The sequence below is a fragment of the Suncus etruscus genome, chromosome 8 (assembly GCF_024139225.1).
Source record: "Suncus etruscus isolate mSunEtr1 chromosome 8, mSunEtr1.pri.cur, whole genome shotgun sequence".
Taxonomy (NCBI): domain Eukaryota; kingdom Metazoa; phylum Chordata; class Mammalia; order Eulipotyphla; family Soricidae; genus Suncus; species Suncus etruscus.
In genome coordinates, this window is record NC_064855.1 from 21,224,309 (window position 1) to 21,230,348 (window position 6,040).

Sequence of the window (6,040 nt, forward strand, 5' to 3'; positions counted from 1 at the left end):
TTTATCTTTGTTTTATAGTGAAACAAGACGTTTTAAAAATATAACCTAGTTATACCATTAGCCTCCAGTGTAAATACTAACTACTAAGGTACCAAGTAGCAGAGTTGGGTCTGAATTCCTTGTCTTTCCCTATACAATGCAGCTCCTTGAAACACCTAAGTCCCCCATTAGGGTTACAGACTTCTGTGTTTTCATCTCAACTTGAATCATTGCAATTCTAAACAAACCAGCTGAATACAGGCTGGGAATTATTTCAGCATTCATAGATTATAGGTAGCTCTGTTAGTGCAGACGAGAGTAGTATTGCATGACAGCAATAGCTATTTGGGTTTTTTTGTGGTTCAGTTACACTGGCAGAGGGTAACTATTTCTGAGAACTATTGACACATATACACAGAGGTATGAAGCAAAACCCTTAAATTGAGTATTATAAACCAATGATGTAAAAATATTATAAAGAACATCTCATACCCAAATATAGCCTTTCTAGAACTTCTTGGTTATCGGAACAATCCAAGAGAGAACATTCATGGTGAAAAGAAGCACTTCAGTTAGTATCTACTGAAGAGCGTAGGGTGCTTGGGCACCACTTATGTCTAAATTCAGCCAATTGGGCCTGGCTGCTCAATGCTAGGGCCAAGGATGGGGATTTCTTGGGTCTTTTGGACACTGTAGTGCCAGGGACCACCAAGCTAACATTACAGAGCTTGCAGACAACAGGGATACACCTGGCAAGATGGGGCATGATATTTGTTGCAGGGGTGTGGTATTTGTTGCTAGAATCCCAGTGCATGAAATGCATGTGAACCTAACCACTGGAGCATCTCTCAGATTCCATACTTTTAAAAATATCTGTATGGCCTTGGGTAAAATCTTTTGCCAGTTTCAATCAACTCTTGGTAATACTAAACGTTACCTAAGGGACTGAAGAGAGAGCACAGAGACCAAAGCACTTTATTTTTAACTAGCTTTTTGTTTTTTAAATTTTTATTGTGACCAATGTAAATGACAAGACTTTCACAGTTATATTATAAGGTACATAGTGACAGTAAATTAGGGCCATTCCCACCAAGAGTGTTGACCTCCCTCACCCCTGTTTCACAGCATGCAACCCATATCTTCACAACTTTTGCTCCCTGACCCCTGAACTGCTAGTGTAATAGGTCCCTTTTGTGTATAGCTTGTAGTTCATTGGGTCTCTCGATTCTATTATCATTAACTTTGGGTTGGATATTTAGGTCTGATCACTTTTTATTTCCACTCAATGTTTGTGAGACTGCTTGCCCCTGGTACCATCCACTCTCCTCCACCCTCAATTTATGAGGCAGAATAAGATGATCATATTGTATGGTTCTGCTGGGAAAAATAAAAAGGAAAGTTGGGAGGAGCCCCTGTTTAGAAGCTATAAATATAAATTTACTATATATTTTTTTTGTTTGGTTTGGTTTTTGGGCCACACCTGGTGAAGCTCAGCGGTTACTCCTGGCTATGTGCTCAGAAATTGCTCCTGGCTTGGAGATCATATGGAATGACAGGAATTAAACTCAGGTTCATCCTGGGTCAACCACATGCAAGAAAAATGCCTTATCGCTGTGCTATCACTCCAGCCCCTATAAAAATAAACTCAAAAGAAAAAGAAAAGAACCCCAAAACTACACTAAAACAAAACAAACAATAACAAAGACACAACAATAACAACAACATCAAAGGGGGAAGTCTTCCTTAGTCTTTGGGCATGCTCAGAGAACCATACGGGATACAGGAGATTGAAACTGGGTCAGCGGCATACAAGGCAAGTGTAAGACACTGTATTCTTTGAGCCAAGTATGACAAGGCCTCACCTCAGACACCACATAGCCACATAGCCCTTAGCATTGCCAGCGAGAACCTAAGCACAGAACTTGGAATAGCCCTCAAACATAGCAGGCTATGTCTCAAATCCTCCACCCTGCAAAAACAAAGTTTCGCAAAGGTTTAATGAGTCAGATATTTAGAGATTTGATAGATACTTTATGGAAATATGTATTTGAGGAGCTAGAACAACATTATAGCAGGAAGGGCATTTACCCTGCATGCAGCTGACCTAGGTTTGATCCCTGGCATCCCATATGGCCCCCAAGGGGAGTAATTCCTGAGTGCACAGTCAGGAGTAAACCCTAAGAACAGCCAGGTGTAGTAATCCAAAACTTTTTAAGAGGAAAGTAGAAGATATTTTATTTAGGGAACTAAAAAGTGTGCAGATTTCTGGGTACTATGGGCTTAAATTATTTCTAACAATTTAGAGAAAACTATTACCGTAATACAAATACAAAATTGTGCACTGTTCTCCCTTTAGTACTCTGACCCTTGGTCTAGATCAATTTTGTTGTGTGGTGTCAGCTTCATATGGTAGATTACATTGAACCAGATTACATATAAACCCCAATTCTTTACATGCCCTGTCTCTCTATTCTTTGTCATGTGATTTTGTAGTTCTTATTATTAAAAGGGCAGATATATTTCTTATACTTTGGTCTTTGTGTTTTACCAGATAACTTATTTGGTTAACAAAGGGAGCTAGAAGTTTTGAATTTAGATCAGAAATGGGCACACTTTCACTTGTTTTGTTGGATTATTGAGGGGATCATAGCTTAGGTCTCTTATGGTAATGTATATCTCAAATAGGATACTATGAGATGCAAAGCTGCCTCAGTCAATCATCATACATCTAACAAATACCTGCTCTACCTTTCCTGGTGCTGTAGATGTTAAAGCAGATGTATTTGACCAGAACTAGATCAGCTAACGTCCAACTGATCTGCAGACATGTGAACAAAAACAAATTGTTTGTTGCTGTTCTGGGAATTGAATCTAGGATCTGATACTTGAGAGGACATGCTGTAGTACTGAGCAATAATTTGGGCCCTGAATATTTAGTTCATTGTTATGCAGTATTATTGCATCCATACACAACCACTATGGTAATACAGATTGGTGTTAAAAAGCTTCCCCAGTCACAAAGAGAGCTCACATAATAGATTTTTTTTTTTTGGTGAAATTGTCCTGATTTAGTGTACAGTCTTAAATGTGATAAAACTCACATACTTTGAGATATATAACTGTCAGATAAACTGATGTTTGTACTGGGCTATTGAGCATATACTCTCCTTGGGACAAGAGAGCATTTCTCAGTAAGCAGGGAATCAGGACAAGTAAAATTAATTGGACTAGGGATGTAGGTCAATGATAGAGGCCTTTTTTAATTTTTTTTTTAATCTTTTTTGGAATTTAGTTTGTGACTTTTTTTAAGCCATGGTTACAAAATTGCTCATGGTTGAATTTCAGTCACAGAATATACACTACCCTTTACCAGTGTACATTTCCCACCATCAGTGGTAAGAGTTCTTGACTTGCGGGCCTGGAGAGATAGCACAGCGGAGTTTGCCTTGCAAACAGCTGATCCAGGACCAAAGGTGGCTGGTTCGAATCCCGGTGTCCCATATGGTTCCCCGTGCCTGCCAGGAGCTATTTCTGAGCAGACAGCCAGGAGTGACCCCTGAGCACCACCAGGTGTGGCCCAAAAACCAAAAAAAAAAAAAAAAGAGTTCTTGACTTGCATATGTGAGGCACCGAGTTTAACTTTCAGCACTGCATAAAAGAAATAAGAAAAGTTTTACACTTTGGTAGCCTGATGAGTATAGCTTTACAACAGAGATCTGTGTATATGGCAGACAATACATAACCCTGACAGGGTAAATATTCATAGTGCTGAATTGAGTTTGTCAATTTGTAAGTTTCTTTTTGTTAGGTCTATCTTCCCTATGTTCAAGACATTTTTCTCCAAATAGTGTTGAAGAAGCTAGATATCTTTTAGTATCTATTCTTCACTTTTTTGTTTGTTTGTTTTTTTGGGCCACACCCAGCAGCACTCAGGGCTACTCCTGGCTATCTGCTCAGAAATCGCTCCTGGCAGGCATGGGGGGGCCATATGGGATGCCAGGATTTGAACCACCTTTGGTCCTGGGTCAGCTGCTTGCAAGGCAAATGCCCTACTGCTGTGCTATCTCTCTAGTCCCCATTCTTCACTTTTTTTAAGAGTCCAAGTTCCTGACCCTCCATTTCCCAGGCTGGAGAGAGAGTTCATTGATCTGCATGCATGTTCAGTACACAGGAGACCTGGGTTCAATCCTCAGCAGCACATAGTTGCCCACATATCACTGGGAGTGACCCTGATCACAGAGCTGCCAGTATCCCCTGAGCATTGTCAGGTGTGGTTAGTTTGTCCAGCTGTCTAGTTGGCTTCCTCTCTTGTGGCACAGGAGATGTGTCTTATAGAGGTTAGGTCTAGAAGTTGCAAGTAGAAGCCAAAAGAAAGTGAATAGTGGTACTAAAAATGGGCTGCAGCTCTGGAATGGAGCATAGAACTACTGCAGTTTAGTTTGACAATGCAGAAGGAACAAAAACTTGACCTTCTCTTTTCCAAATTATTCCAGAAGGCAAGAGCCTTGAAAGTGAGGGAAGTTGATACTTGAGTTCATACACATATGCATTAAATTAAAGATGGGAGTCCCCAAATGAAAAGCTATTCATTTCTGACTTTAATTGTGTTCCAAAAACAACTGTTACATTTTTCAAAAGTAATTTTTTATTTTTGGACCTCACCTGAAAGTGCTCAGGGTCTACTCCTGGCTCTGTGCTTAGGGATTATTCCTAGCAGTACTCATGGGATATTATGGGTTATTGGAGATTAATTCCTGGATGGCCACATTCAAGCAAGTACCTATTGTACAGTAAGTTTTCTCTTGCCAAACTTTCTCTTGCCAGTAAGATTTTATAATGTCCAGAACTTAATTTCCATTTACTTAATTGTTTTATTGGCAATATGAAATATAAATTTTTTTATTATTTATATGACATTCATATTATATAAAATGATACTGTAAATACCTTTAAAATGAAAATAAGGCAAATGAGAGTTTGAGAATATACAAGATGAGAGATATGATTACTTGTGTGATGTCAAATGTACTATAAAAGAGGACACAGGTAGCAAATTACTCATTCTAGAAGCTTATATATTAACTTTTATTTAATTTTACCAAGTGATCAAATGATTCAATGATCCAATTTAAGAGTAGATTGTTTCAAAAGTGAAGATCCAAGGAAGCCAGCCTCTGCTCTGTGTCAATCTAATCAGTTTAAGGCTTTGACTTCTTCTCTGTCCGCTTTGTCTGATTCCATTGTCTTTTTCCTGTTGGCAACCAGAAAAATAAGTACCAGTATAAGGAATTCCATAGTTGTGAGTACAATATAGTACAAAGCAACTTTTGCTAATTTCCCCTAATAAATGTTCACTGTCTTGGATTATGACTATTAGATTTTGTAATAAGTATAAACTTGTATGTAAACATGACCATTATATTGTTGAGTAAAATCTGAAGGGCCTGGAAGAGAAGACTTCATAGCTTTAAAATAATTTACTCACCCATGAGTTAAATTTTTAAGATTTCATCATTGGTAACTGATTTCTTAGGGTTTACCATTGTTCCTTTTAGTCAGCCCTCTTTTAAAATATTTCTGGATAAGTAAACATATTAATACTAAAATCTTATAATTATCCTTTTATGGCAAAAGGGAACATGCATTAGCCTAAGAAGATATATTGGATGAGGGATAGTTTTATATACATAGTTGTATCTATGCCTGCAGAGTGTTTTTTTTCCTGTAGAGTGTTTTTACAGGGGAGTACACAGAAAAAAGGAAACAAGACTAAACTTAAAATACATGATTTGATCTAAAATATTTTAATGTTTAAGTCTTTACAAATTAATGTACAGTATAAAGAATTGCTTTCTAAATAAATAGTGTGTCTTATTGTGGTAGTTGTGGGGAGATATATCTTGTGGTGCTCAGGGGACTACTCCAAGTTCTGAGCTTGAGTATGTCTCTGGCAATACGTGTGGAAATATGTGGTGCCTGGGATTGAATCTGGGCTTCCCATGTGGAAAGCATGTTCTGACAGCATGGAGCTATCTTTCTAGTTCAATCAACATGCTATATT